The following is a 15,133-nucleotide window of genomic DNA, read 5'->3' on the forward strand; positions in this document are numbered from 1 at the left end:
TTCTCAACAGGTGAAACGGAGCCAGAGAACGATGCAGCAAAATCCTGCTATACACAGCCAAAATTGTACCCTGAGTGCAGTGGTGGAATAAGTATCCAATTGTCATACTTGAGTAAAAGTAAAGACCCCATAATAGAAAATGACTCAAGTAAAAGTGAAAGTCACCCAGGAAAATACTACTTGAGTAAAAGTCGAAAAGTATTTGGTTTTAAATATACTTAAGTATCAAATGTAAATGTAATTGCTAAAATATACTTAAGTATCAAAAGTAAAAGTACAAATAATTTCAAGTTCCTTATACTAAGCAAACCAGACGGCATCGTTTTGTTGTCATTTTAATGTACGGATAGCCAGGGACTCACTCCAACACTCAGACATCATTTACAAATGAAGGATGTGTCTGCCAGAAAAATGTGTGAGTCCGCTGGAAAAAAGCATTCAAAAGTAGTACTAAGCATTCAAAATTAGTACTTTTAGGTGTCAGAGAATATATGTGGAGCAAAAGGTACACGATTTTATTTAGGAATGTAGTAAAGTAAAAAATAAAAGTTGTCGCAAATATTAATAGTGAAGTAGGGTACAGATACCCCAAAAATATGCCTTAGGTAGAATTTACACCACTGCCTGAATTCCAGTCTGCCAACCTGAGTGCCAAATTCTTGGTACTCATTGTCATGCCAATGACAGCATTGAAGTTAAAAGCACAAACAGATCTGGGACAGGCTACCAAAAATGTGCATTTGTTCATCAAATGAAGAAAATAAACATCTCTGTTGAATTCAAAAGAAAACATGATTAGAAAACACCATCATCCTGTATAGGCCCACACTCCAAAATGTTGTATTTGTTCATCAAATAATGAAAATACAAGTTTCTGTTGAATTGAATAGAATAGAAAACACTATTGTATGTTGTTGCGGCACAGTGATTACAATGTATTTCTAATTATTTCCACCTATTGCCTTCTGTGACAAAGAGAGCGCTTTTAATGAAGTTTAGTCTAATTAATGAAGTTTCCATAATTCAAATCAATCCACTAATACCTATTCTGACATTGCAGCCATCACAGACAGAAAACACAGTGGCAGACCACCACATACACAACGACACAGCTGTAGAATTACTAGATACAGTGCCAATTTCCTTGATAACATAGTGGGGAAATCATAGCCTTTAGAGTTGCGTCCTGAATGGCACCCTAGTCCCTACATAGTGCACTACTTTTGATCAGGGCAAAGTAGTGTGCTATATAGTTAGTAGGGTACTATTTTGCACTCAGTTAGGTCTGTGGCTGATAGGATCTTCCCCTTGCCCTGTGACGAGACAAAAACATTGCCAACCATACCCTGTATGCTGGTCGAACAATGGGCCGGTGTAATTGAAATCCCAGAGCCAGTCTGTTGCTGTTCAATTGTTGGGAAATGAAAGCAAAGAGAGAACCTGGACTTTTCTGCAGATAGGTCAATCAGCAGACGGACAATACATTGACAACCAAGTGACACACTACATGTTCCTGTCCCTTCTTGGGGACAGACAAAGAGAACCCTACAGCTTGGGCACTGTTGTTATTGTGGTTTATGCAGATAATTTCATTCATCCATCCATCCCCAGTCCACACCACACAGTGCCTGCTTCCCAAATGGCACTCTCTTCCCTTTATAGTGCACTACTTTTGACTAGGGCCCATAGTGCTCAGGTGAAAAGTACTGCACTTTCTAGGGAATAGGTTGCCATTTGGAATGCACCCAGTGTAAATGTCTCTTTCCAGTTCAGCCATTGGGTGAACAGGTTTCTGCACCTCAGCGGAGGCGACCGGTCCGCTCCTGATCCCTGGGATCGTCCATGTGGTTGGCGTCCTGCTGCAGGAGCCGAACGCCCCGGGGAAGGGGTACGGTCACGTATGCTCTATCTCCAGCGCTCTAGGTCGCCATGTTCCCGTGCCCCAGCTGGCGACAGGTTCCAGCGCATCAGCCAGGGTGACTGGTCCGCGCCTGATCCCCGGGATCGTCTCTTTGGTTGGCATCCTGCGGCAGGAGCCGAAACTCACCAGGGAAGGGGTACCATCACGTATGCTCTCTCCGGCCCTCTAGGTTGCCATGCTCCTGCGTCTCACCCGGACTGACAGATTGTCCATGCCTCAGCAGAGGTGACCGGTCTGCTCCTGATCCCCGGAATCGTCATTTTGGTTGGCATCGTGCGGCAGGAGCCGAAACGCACCAGGGAGGGGGTACCATCACGTATGCTCTCTCCGGCTCTCTAGGTTGCCCTGCTCCCGCGTCTCAGCCCGACTGACAGGTTTTCCGTGCCTCAGCAGAAGTGACCGGTCTGCTCCTGATCCCCGGAATCGTTATCTTGGTTGGCATCGTCTGGGGAGGGGGTACTGACACATTTGCTCCCTCTCCGACCTCTAGGCCACCAGGCTGCTCGCTATTGCGCACTTACGCTATTGCGCACTTACTGTTACGCATACTTGCGCATCATCAGACTCACCTGGACTCCATCACCTCCTTGATTACCTTCCCTATATATGTCACTCCCTTTGGTTCCTTCCCCAGGCGTCATTGTTTCTGTTTCAGTTTCATGTACGAGTGCTGTTAGTGTTTCTTGTTTTGTATTATGTTCTGTTTTATTTATTAGAACACTCACTCACTGAACTTGCTTCCCGACTCTCAACGCACATCATTACACAAGTAGCCTAGCGGTTAGAAGGGCCAGTAACCGAAAGGTCACTAATTCGAAATACCTGAGCCGACAAGGTGAAATATCTGATGTGCCCTTGAGCAAGGCACTTAACCCTAATTTGCTCCAGAGGTGCCGTACTACTATGGCTGATAGGTGCAGTGAAATGTGTTTTACATTATCAGGTGTAAGAATGACATTATAACATATTTCAAAGATGTAACATGCCCCCGACTGAAATATCATTTGACTTGTAAAGCGTGGTATGTATGTACTGCATATATGAAACATACACTGACTATCGCTTTTAAATGTCAAAGCAAATCAGTTGCTTTCTGTTGAGGTTCAAAGCAAAAACATTCACACACAGTGAATATCAACTTGACTAGAAAACTCATGCAGACTGTGAACCATTGAGGCATCAGGCAAACGAACAACTAGTTTTGCCATGGGATGTATACTAAACTGGGGCAGCAGGGTAGCCTGGGAGCCTAGTGGTTAGAGTAAGTTCAAATCCCTGAGCTGACAAGGTACGTTCTGCCCCTGAACAGGCAGTTTAACCCACTGTTCCTAAGCCGTCATTGAAAATTAGAATTTGTTCTTAACTGACTGGCCTAGTTAAATAAACGTACAAAAAAACTAGTTATCAAAAAGTATGCTTAAAGTATAGTTGGTGACTAATGATCATGAGCAATTGAAAATGAAGGGTAATTTACTAAGAGCTAACAATTTACTGAAGTGCTCCCGAATATGCCACACAGATAATAATTTTTAAAACAATATACATACTTTACAGTATTTAGATTTTAATTCTAGTTTCTTTTGAATGCAGGTGTACTTTGAAATGACGGAGAACTGGGATTACTGAAGAGCACTGTGTGAAGAGACACAGCCACTGAAATTAGATCTTAAATACTCAGTAAATGATATAGTAAATGCCAAAATGCAGGAATTACTAGAAATTCTGATAGTTACTCTGTAAAAATGTGCATTATTGTTGCCACATACACATGACCATAAGTATGTGGACACCAGCTCGTCAAACATCTAATTCCAAAATCATGGGCATTAATATGTAGTTGGTCCCCCTTTTGCTGCTATAACATCCTTCACTCTTCTGGGAAGGCTTTCCACTAGATGTTGGAACATTGCCGCAGGGACTTGCTTCCATTCAGCCACAAGAGCATTAGTGAGGTCGGACACTGATGTTGGGCGATTAGGCCTGGCTCACAGTCAGCATTCCAATTCATCCCAAAGGTGTTCGGTGTGATTGAGGTCTGGACTCTGTGCAGGCCAGTCAAGTTCTTCCACAATGATCTCGACAAACCATTTCTGTATGGACCTCACTTTGTGCACGGGGGAATTGTCATGCTGAAACAGGAAAGGAACTTCCTCAAACTGTTGCCACAAAGTTGGCAGCACAGAATAATCTAGAATGTCATTGTATGCTGTAGATTTAAGTTTTCCCTTCACTGGATCTAAGGAGCCTGAACCAGCATTGGGGCAGATAGCATTTTCCTGGCATCCGCCAAACCCAGATTAGTCCGTTGGACTGCCAGATGGTGAAGCGTGATTCATCACTCCAAAGAAGTTGTATCCACTGCTCCAGAGTCCAATGGCAGCGAGCTTTACACCACTCCAGCCGATGCTTTGCATTGCGCATGGTGATCTTAGGCTTGTGTGCGGCTGCACGGCCATGGAAACCCATTTCATGAAGCTCCCGATGAACAGTTATTGTGCTGACGTTGCTTCCCGAGGCAGTTTGGAACTTGGTAGTGAGTGTTGCAACCGAGAACAACAATTTTTACGCGCTATGTGCTTCAGTACTCGGCAGTCTCATTCTGTGAGCTTTTTTGGCCTACCACTTCGCGGCTGAGCCATTGTTGCTCCTAGACGTTTCCACTTCACAATAACAGCACTTAGAGTTGACCAGGGCAGCTCTAGCAGGGCAGAAATGTGACAAAATGACTTGTTGGAAAGGAGGCATCATATGATGGTGCCACGTTGAAAGGGACTGAGCTCTTCTGTAAGGCCATTCTACTGCCAATGTTTGACTATGGAGATTGCATGGCTGTGTGCTCAATTTTATACATGTCAGCAACGGTTGTGGCTGAAATATACCCGAATCCACTCATTTGAAGGGGTGTTCACATACTTTTGTATAAACAGTATAGTGTATCATGATCATAGGTGTCATAATAATGCGACAATAATATAATTCTTAAAGGTCCAATGCAGCCGTTTGTACGTCAATATCAAATCATTTATTTGAGAATTTAACACTTTAAGTAACTTACGGTGATTGTTTTCAATTAAAATGGTCAGAAAGAAACAAACATTTATTCTTAGCAAAGAGCAATCTCTCTTTGTTAGGACTGTCTGGGAGTGGTCTGAGTCGAGAGGGGAAAACTGAAAACGAGTTGTTATTGGTAGAGAGGTTTGGAACTCTCTTTCTTATTGGTCTATTAACTAAACCCACATCCCACCAAAGCAGGATGAAATGTCAGGCGGTCTTTTCAAACAGCTCTTAGACTAAAGGGCATTATCATAATAAATAAAAAAATGGTATGTGGTAATATTAGACTAAATAAATGCTAAATGTATGCTGAAAGTCGAACCCATACTACCTATTGTAACGGTTCTGCACAAAGCAGCAGCCAGGTAAGTCACGCAGACAACAGCGAGGACGAGTTGGATTTTGAAGGGAGGAAAATTAATGCATCAAACCCAATAGACGATGTTGGATCTTCCTCCTCAAATCTGGACAGATTACATAGACACTATATGTGAGTGCTGCTGTGTGGAGCACTGGTTGATTTTCAAATGACAAAATAAATCAATTAATAATAATTATCAAGGCAAGAGCATTCATAGTCCTACATATGGAGCGATTTCACTGCCAACAGAAATTGTACTTGAATTACATCATTTGTCATTTGTATATGTCGTTCTTCCCCTGAACAAGGCAGTTAAACCCACTGTTCCTAGGCCATCATTGTAACGTGATTGTAAATAAGAATTTGTTCTTAACTGACTTGTCTAGTTAAATAAAGGTTAAATGAAATAAAAATAACATTTTGTATATTGAATTTGAATGTAAATATTTTTGAGATTTTTTTATGCACAACTGTAATCATTGAACTCATAATTGACCTTATGATGATTTCAATCTGAATATATTGAATATTGCATTCAATTTTAACATTTATAATAATATAATAATAATAATAATATAATAATAATAATAATAATAATAATAATAATAATAATAATAACATTTAATTTCAATTTTAATTGAAGATTCAAATGTAATGTTTATATATTCAGTTGCAATATGGTAGATATTGTGTTCATTATCTGTTTATCAAGTTTACAAACTATAATTTCAAGTTCATCAACGTTTCATATATTTAACTTCTCAGATGCATTCAGATTCTGTTTTCAAATTCAGTTCTATACATTCAGATTCAAAACCAGACACAACATCCTGGTACTTTGCCAGCCAGCAAAAATCGAGGAGAACAGATAGAATGAAATGCTTACTGTGGTAAACAGAAGCTTCTGGCAGTTTCTGAACCCAATATTTGTATGAATTTGGCTCTAGCGTTCAAACCATTTTGGCTATAATCTATTAAGATCCTATTCCTGGTGGGGTATGTGTGTGTGTCAGTGCTGTGTGTACGTTGATTATGCAAACAATTTGGAATTTTCAACACATGAATGTTTCCAATAAAAACAAGAAGTGACACAGTCAATCTCTGAGACTGGCATGCATAGTATTGATATTAGCCCTCTGATTAAAGTGAAGAGAAAAACGTGCCTCTTCTGGACCAGCTGCAGTTTTTCTAGGTCCTTCTTTGCAGCGCCTGACATTATGACTGGGCAATAATCAAGATAAGATAAAACTAGAGCTTAAAGCACATGCTTTGTGGAGTGTGGTGTCAAAAAAGAAGAACATCTCTTTATCATGGACAGACCTCTCCCCATCTTCAGAACTATTGAATCAATATGTTTTGACCATGACAGTTTACAATCCAAGGTAACACCAAGTAATTTAGTCTCCTCAACTTAGTCAACAGGCACACCATTCATTATCAATCAAATTCATTCAAATGTATTATGAAGTCCTTTTTACATCAGCCGATGTCACAAAGTGCGATACAGAAACCCAGCCTAAAACCACAAACAGTAAGCAATGCAGATGTAGAATCAGTATTTATCAGATCATTATCAATCATTATCAGAGTCAGCTGAGGTCTAGAATTTAGGGAATGATTTGTACCAAATACAATATTCTTAGTGTGTTAGTTTAAAGTTTCTGGCAAGGGAAGTTATAATAATGTTAACATGTGACTGACTGAGTAAAGACTGAGTTAGCCTGTTGAGCTAAAGCATAGGCAATGGATGACTTGGATGGGTCTCTTCAAGGAACAGTGGCAATTTTAGCATGTAAATCTTGAGATCACGGAACCAATTATCTTGAAATCACGGCCAGTAGATGGTCAACTTGATTTATGATGATGATTGCTAGCTAAGATTGTGAAAGTATGAGTATGAGTCAGTCCAATCAAAGCTACTGTACTTACACTACCGGTCAACAGTTTTAGAACAACTACTCATTCAAGGGTTTTCTTAATTTTTACTATGTTCTACATTGTAGAATAATAGTAAAGACATCAAAACTATGAAATAACACATTTTGAATCATGTAGTAACCAAAAAAGTGTTTGTTACGTCTGTTGTTGGAATCAGACCAAGGTGCAGCGTGGATAGCGTGGGCTGCAAGGGACTATCATTTCAACAGGACAATGACCCAAAACACACCTCCAGGCTGTGTAAGGTCTATTTTACCAAGAAGGAGAGTGATGGAGTGCTGCATCAGATGACCTGGCCTCCACAATCCCCCGACCTCAACCAAATTGAGTTGGTTTGGAATGAGTCGGACCGCAGAGTGAAGGAAAAGCAGCCAACAACTGCTCAGCACATGTGGGATCTCCTTCAAGAGTGTTGGAAAAGCATTCCAGGTGAAACTGGTTAAGAGAATGCCAATAGTGTGCAAAGCTGTCATCAAGGTAAAGGGTGGCTGCTTGAAGAATCTCAAATATAAAATATATTTTGATTTGTTTTAAAAAATATATATATTTTTTGACAAGAGTGTGACACAGCGTTGAGATTGCCTGCAATGACAACAAGCTCAGTCTGATGATGCTGTGACACACCACCCCAGACCATGACGGACTCTCAACCTCCAAATCGATCCCGCTCCAGAGTACAGGCCTCGGTTTAACGCTCATTCTTTCGATGATAAACGCGAATCCAACCATCACCAGTGGTGAGACAAAACCGCAACTCGTCAGTGAAGAGCATTTTTTGCGAGTCCCGTCTGGTCCAGCGGCGTTGGATTTGTGCCCATAGGTGAAATTGTTGCCGGTGATGTCTGGTGAGGACCTGCCTTTACAACAGGCCTACAAGCCCTCAGTCCAGCCTCTCTCAGCCTGTTGCGGACAGTCTGAGCACTGATGGAAGGATTGTGCATTCCTGATGTAACCCGGGCAATTGTTGTTGCCATCCTGTACCTGTCCCGCAGGTGTGATGTTCGGATGTACTGTTCCTGTACAGGTGTTGTTACACGTGGTCTGCCACTGCGAGGACGATCAGCTGTCCATCCTGTCTCTATGTAGCACTGTCTTAGGCGTCTGACAGTACGGACATTGCAATGTATTGCCCTGGCCACATCTGCAGTCCTCATGCCTCCTTGCAGCATGCCGAAGGCACGTTCACGCAGATGAGCAGGGACCCTGGGTTTCTTTCTTTAGGTGTTTTTCAGAGTCAGTAGAAAGGCCTCTTTACTGTCCTAAGTTTTCATAACTGTGACCTTAATTGTCTACCGTCTGTAAGCAGTTAGTTTCTTAATGACCATTCCACAGGTGCATGTTCATTAATTGTTTATTGGTTATTGAACAAGCATGGGAAACAGTGTTTAAACCCTTTACAATGAAGATCTGTGAAGTTATTTGTATTTTTACGAATTATCTTTGAAAGACAGGGTCCTGAAAAAGGGACGTTTCTTTTTTTTTGCTGAGTTTATAGAGTGTGCATGTTCAATATGGCATGCATAGATCGTCGATGTTCTGTGGAGATCTTCACAATCGCCTTAATATTCTAATATTCTCCGCAGAATCTCGAACGGCATTGATCTCTTGCACCATGTACTTTTATTGTAATCTCAACTGCAGTCCAGGTCATTTGGTTCTGCTATTGGAGGAAGAAGAGTGATAAACACATTATTCTGTTGCTTAAATAATAGAAATATCTGACATTGTATTCCCATTTAAACTTTGCTGTGCTTTAAAACAGTTGAACGCGCAGTGATAGACATTTGGGCGACAACTGAACCGTATATCAGACATTGTTTTCCATTGGAATTTGGTTGTGCTTCGAGATGGTTGAAAGCATAGGCGATAACACATTGGACATTCAACAAAATGTTTGCTGTTTAAAAAAAACAAAAAAAAAACAATTATACACATTGAAATGACGTAGTGTGCCCAGAGGGTTTTATTCTACACAAATGACAGTGGGAAAGAAATGCCTAGCCAGGCAAATAGATTCCAACCTTGATGGCATAATTTAGGGGCTCTGAAAGTAATGCATAATGTGGATTGATGAGAAATAACTGAAATAACTGAAAATAAATTATTTATCCCAATAGACCCATACATCGTCATATTCACATGTTCCATATAATGTGACAATAAAGCCATGATAGCCTATTTGCAAACAACCAGAAATAGATCAGTGCATAACGGTGAGTTCCATCACAAACACCAGTTTGCACAGACCACTACTGCGCAGATATGTGGGTTTGAATAATGGCCTTCAAGTAGCCTATGTATTAGACAGGTGGAGGATCTTAATTTGAGCTAGTTTGCTACAGCAGGATAACAATCCTGCAGCAACAGCAAATGTGAATTATTATGTGGATTATAATGGACATTTTTGTAGGGGTCGATACATTTTTGTACCGTAAATATCAAAGTGGAAATTACAAACTTCAGAAGCCTTTTTAAAACTAAAATACACCACACATTTTTTTTCCTGCATTGCAGGAAAGATCGCTTGCATCAGGGTGATCAAAATAAGATCCTACACCAGTATTTTAACAAATAGTCTACTACAATTAGACAATTATGTAAATTAGTATCTTATTGGTAGCCTATCCAATAGCAAATTCGATACATGTCAAGTATTGTGCAAACAACTAAGCTGTTATAAAACGGAATAGTTCAAATCATTTACAAGCCAATGTATTGTGACAAAGGATACAATGTTTCGTTAATTGACCCCTCTCCATCCTGTAATTCACGCAACCTGTTTGTCTCTATGTAACAGGTTCAACGGGTGAACAGAGCAGAGCATAGAGCTGCTTGACAGGTGCTCCTGCCTGCTATTTGCCCGTGAGGCGTGTACACAGCCGTATTGATCTCGAACAAGCTCTGAATCGATTGACATTTGGATGTATTCTGTCATGAAGTAGCCAGAAAAACAATATCCCTCTCATACTCAGCACACAACTTTTCAAGATGACGAAATTATTCTTACCAATAGCCAGGCTATATTCCAAATCAGTAGTCATCATAATCAGTGGGCTAAAATGCGGCCACTCCTGAACAATACATGTGATTCAAATGTCAGTCAAACAAACACCACAATCATGAATTGTCAATAGTATATGAAATGCAAAAACTCACTCTCTCTAGGTCCCCTGGTCATTGGCATGTCTGTCTTCGAAAATAGCAACCACTTGGTTCTCTCGATCCACTTCAGAAAGAATACAATTCCTTTCCTTCTCAGTCCCGATGTCCACCTCTACTCTCCTCCGGGCGTGCGTCCTCTCCGTAATAGGCTACACAAGGAGGAATTTAAAGTATAATCCTTGAGATGTATAGGACCTGATGGACAGTTCTGCTGAATTAGACCATATATTTTCCAAGTAGAGAAGCAATGTGTCCGAATGTCTCCTCTCCTCTCAGTAGCTCAACCGCTGTTTATCGCACAGTGAAATGCGCTCTTTCTCGCTCTCCTCTGTAGCGCTCAAGAATGCACAATAATCCCTTCTCTGCTCTCACACAAATTGTTCGCAGCATTCTCGGGCTTTGTCGGATATGGTCGATGATTTACGGAATGATGAGGATTTAAAACAATACATATTATGGTTTAATTTTTCCTTTTCAGTTCGTCTCCATATTAAAAGTAAATAGCCTGATAACTGTGATGATGATTTTCATTTTAAATATTGAGGGTTCAGGCATTAGGCAATAGAGATGAACATGTAGCGTATAATTTATTATTTGTATTATATTTTTTTCAGAGTACGCCTAATATCACTTTCATTAGGCTTTGGAGTTATCATCCAGGGTTGAAAATCAGGGTGGAGTTGTTGGGTGTAACTAAGGTAGGCAATGTGACGAATGTAGGCTAGCAGTAAGGAGGCAGACAAGGATAGAAGGCTACACTGTAAAGGGGCTACCATGAATTTGACAGTACAGTAGCTTACAGGCAGCTTGGTGGCAAGTAAAATTCTGTATTTCATATTACAGTACAATTACTGTAATATAAATATGGTATCAAAGCAAGTACTGTGTAATGACACACAGTATGATATTGTAACGGTCTGAGTGTAGTGGGTGAGGAGTCAGGCGCAGGAAGCAGAGAGTTCAGGGGAGTGCTATTTTAATGCACTGAGAAACGGCCAACATAAGCCAACCCTCACGAAAACACAGGGCGTAATGAACAAACAAATGCCCCAAAAAAGGGGACTTAAACTGTCCAGAAAAAACCCACAAAATGGGAAAACACAAAACCCATAGACGTGCACACAAGTACACCAAACAGACGGTCACAATAATTAATCCCGCACAAGGAACCAGGCGGGCCGGCTGACTAATAAAGCCTTACTACTAACTACCTAACTCAAAACAGGTGCACTCAATAAACACATAAGGAGGGGGAGGAAATAATCAGTGGCAGCAAGTAGGCCGGCGACGACGACCGCCGAGCGCCACCCGAACGGAAAGGGGAGTGTCCTTCGGTCGGAGTCGTGACAGATACCATGAAATATTATACTGTAAAAACATATATACTGTAACAAAAAAAAAGTAAACGCTACCTTAATCGGAAAGAATGAATGAAAGGATGAAGGAAGGGGAGGGGTTTGTAATTTCACAGTATTTTACTGTAATTACAAAGAAATGGTGCAAACCGGTTAGCTGCTAGGTAGAATGTTTAGAAACATTACAGCATGTTTTATATCCCTTGCGCTTTTAAAGGCCTTAATAACTTCTTATGGCTGCAGGGGCAGTAATTGAGTAGCTTGGATGAAAGGTGCCCAGAGTAAACGGCCTGCTCCTCAGTCCCAGTTGCTAATATATGCATGCTATTATTAGTATTGGATAGAAACCATTCTTGATACCATTTGTAAGAAAACACTTTGACGTTTGTGGAAATGTGAAAGGAATACAGGAAAATATAACACATTAGATCTGGTAAAAGATAATACAAAGAAAAAAAGTTAATTGTATTTTTTTTGTACCAACATCTTTGAAATGCAAAAGAAAGGCCATTATGTCTTATTCCAGCCCAGGTGCAATTTAGATTTTGGTCACTAGATGGCAGCAGTGTATGTGCAACATTTTAGACTGATCCAATGAACCATTGAATTCCGGTTTAAAATGTTGTATCTAGACTACCTAAATGTGGCTAATTTGTTTATTAATAACTTTTAAAGTTCAAAACTGTGCACTCTCCTCAAACATATGCTTTCACTGTAATAGCTACTATAAATTGGACAGTGCAGTTAGATTAACGAGAAATTAAGCTTTCTGCATATTTAGGTCTACTTTGTAGTTGTCATTTTTTATCAACTATTGCATGAATGGAATGAGTATTAGTATTAAAGCCAAGGTCTGCTTGATCTGAAAATGTCGTCAGAAGCTTGGTTTGGAGGGTGTGACTCAATTGCGGAGCCTCCGGAGGCATGCAGAGGCCAAATTGAGCTTTGTACCGCATCGCTGTGCTCCTCCCAAATATTGTAACACCATGGATGGGACCTTACAGCTCCGCATTGACATGATTGGTTGATGGTAGGTGGGGGTGGGTGGGAGGTCCTATATAAACACAAACTCACTTCCTTGACAATTTCCTTCACAACATCCCTGATCCGTGAAGCGCAATAATTATGAATGTTCTGACTTCTGCAGAGGCCACATTGCAGGCAATGCTGTACGAACACCGCAGATGTCAGATTGACCATGCAGAGCGTTTTAGTGTGGCGTGCAAAATGTATGGCGCAAAATATGTATGAAATGACCACATGCCAGTAGAGAACCGCTGCTGCATTTACAAAGCATTTTCTCAACAAAGAGTTTTGATACATTACGTTTTGATGGATTTCTGTGGCATTAGTTTGTGGTTAGGCTACAGCTTTACAGGCAAATACAAATTGGTAAGCAAGGGTCAGAGAGTGTTAAATCACTGACCAACTACGTTTAAAAAAACGAGATAAAACAGACCAGATAAAACATACTTTTTTCTATAAACACTTATGTGATAACAAGTTTAGCATGTCTTCCAAACCTAATTAGCTTATTCAATAAAGTGTTAGAATAACTATATTTGCTAAAGATATTTGGAATAAGTTTATGAAAGTCAATGTGTTTATGGTAATTTAGCCTACAGCTAGTCTGTTTACTTTCCTTCGCCTAAAAATACCTTGACAGATCACATATGCATTTTTGTGAGAAGTAGACTGGACTAGTGCTTCTTCCACAGTCAAGCCCCAAGTCTTCCCTCCCTGCTTTGATACTCTGAAGAAGGTCCTATGAGATCTATGAACCAGTAGTCTGCATCCCATAGCACTCTATTCTCCATATAGTGCAGTACTTTTGACCGGAGTGCTGGTCAAAAGTAGTGTACAACACAGTGAATAATTAAGGTGCCATTTGAACTACAGTACATGTATATTGATGGCCCTGCTAAGAGCTAATGTGTGAGATCCCAGGAGGAGTTAATGGGACAGTGTACCACAATATTCAGACGTTTTCATAATACCTAAGAGGTGGTCGAAGGTCAAGTTGGGTCAACAGACTTTAGGGTGAACTCTCGCTTTAATAGACAATAGGGACAATAGAAATAGTACAGAACAAAATAAAATCGGAAATTATTTTATCTCTATGGCCTGAGGTCAAGCTGAGACCACTTTCTGACTTGTGAGCTGACTTGACCATAGAGATAAAAAAAAGATGATGCAGATACATTTGATTAATCTATTTATGTATTTGATTTATCTATTTATCAAAAACATTATTTGATTTTCCATGTGAGCTTGGCTGCACCTCACATGCTCTAGTATTGCGGCCGGGGGCATTTTGAAACCACAAAGCGTTGTGGACAGAGATAGCTTTTTAAATGCGGACCTCAGAGATAGCTTTTTAATGCAGACCTCATCCAATATGACTGATGGTTGAAGAGGGGGGAAAAAAACAATACGAAGGATTTTGTTCACTGAGTGCAGCTCTCATTGAACATCAATCTTTAATCCACTCAAATTCTCAGAGCACAGGGACCAGATTGATGTGTATAATAGACACCTCACCTTAGCCCTCTAAGAACCGTGCTGGGCCCAAATGGCTTCTTGTTCCCTATATGGTACATGGGGTGCCATTTGAGACACAACTTCTGTCTTTGTGAGGAATCAAATGCCAAAGATTAGCCATACATTCAGTCTGGCAGACAGACATATCCACTCACAGACAGACTGACAGCCGCAGGCTGGCAGGCAGACAGACAGGCAGACAGGCAGGCAGGCAGGCAGGCAGGCAGGCACACAGACAGACAGATACACACTGTTTCAAGTCAATAATTTTTAAAAAATGCAACCAATATCCTCTTCAGAATTAATTCTAACAAGGCTCTTAGTTTCTAAAACTGCGAGACCATTGTATCCAAAGGAGGCCAACAAATGTTTTTGAGTTGATGGACTTCAAATGTCATGTTTGGGAAGATTGGGAAGAATTTGGGAAGATTCAACCTTGTTTAACCCTTTGGAAACTGCCCCTAGTAGCAATATGATAAGAAAAACATGCTGACCACCAAAATTAATGTACACCTACATGTTATTCAATCGTTGCACCCACACTGCTCGCACGCATCAGCAAGCGTCTGCGTGGCCGGTCGCTAAAATAGAATAGGTTATATAATAGGTTCTGTATGTGACGCTCAACGAGTTGCAAGTCCAGCCTCTCCCATCTCCTCATTTGTTTTTAGGAGCATATACCCACGTGGGTGATTGAAAGATTAACTGAGGTCCTCACTCCAGTCAGTTGTAGTAATGCACCGTAAAGTTGGTTGCCAACCGTCATATAAAGTCCAAAGAAGAAAAAGAAGCCTGAAAGAA

General features: G+C 40.6%; 1 protein-coding gene across 5 annotated transcripts in view; it reads right to left on the minus strand.

Annotated features, from left to right (window-relative positions):
• Positions 1–10,752, minus strand: part of LOC118371478 (receptor-type tyrosine-protein phosphatase F) — a 430,463-nt gene extending 419,711 nt beyond the window's left edge. For all 5 annotated transcript variants that reach the window (XM_052480269.1, XM_052480266.1, XM_052480268.1 and 2 more), the window contains exon 1: positions 10,431–10,752. The gene's annotated coding sequence lies outside the window, so the exon portion shown is untranslated. The remainder of the gene's footprint in view (positions 1–10,430) is intronic.
• Between the last annotated feature and the right edge of the window lie 4,381 nt (positions 10,753–15,133).

Source organism: Oncorhynchus keta, chromosome 26 (genome assembly GCF_023373465.1).
Source record: "Oncorhynchus keta strain PuntledgeMale-10-30-2019 chromosome 26, Oket_V2, whole genome shotgun sequence".
Taxonomy (NCBI): Eukaryota; Metazoa; Chordata; class Actinopteri; order Salmoniformes; family Salmonidae; genus Oncorhynchus; species Oncorhynchus keta.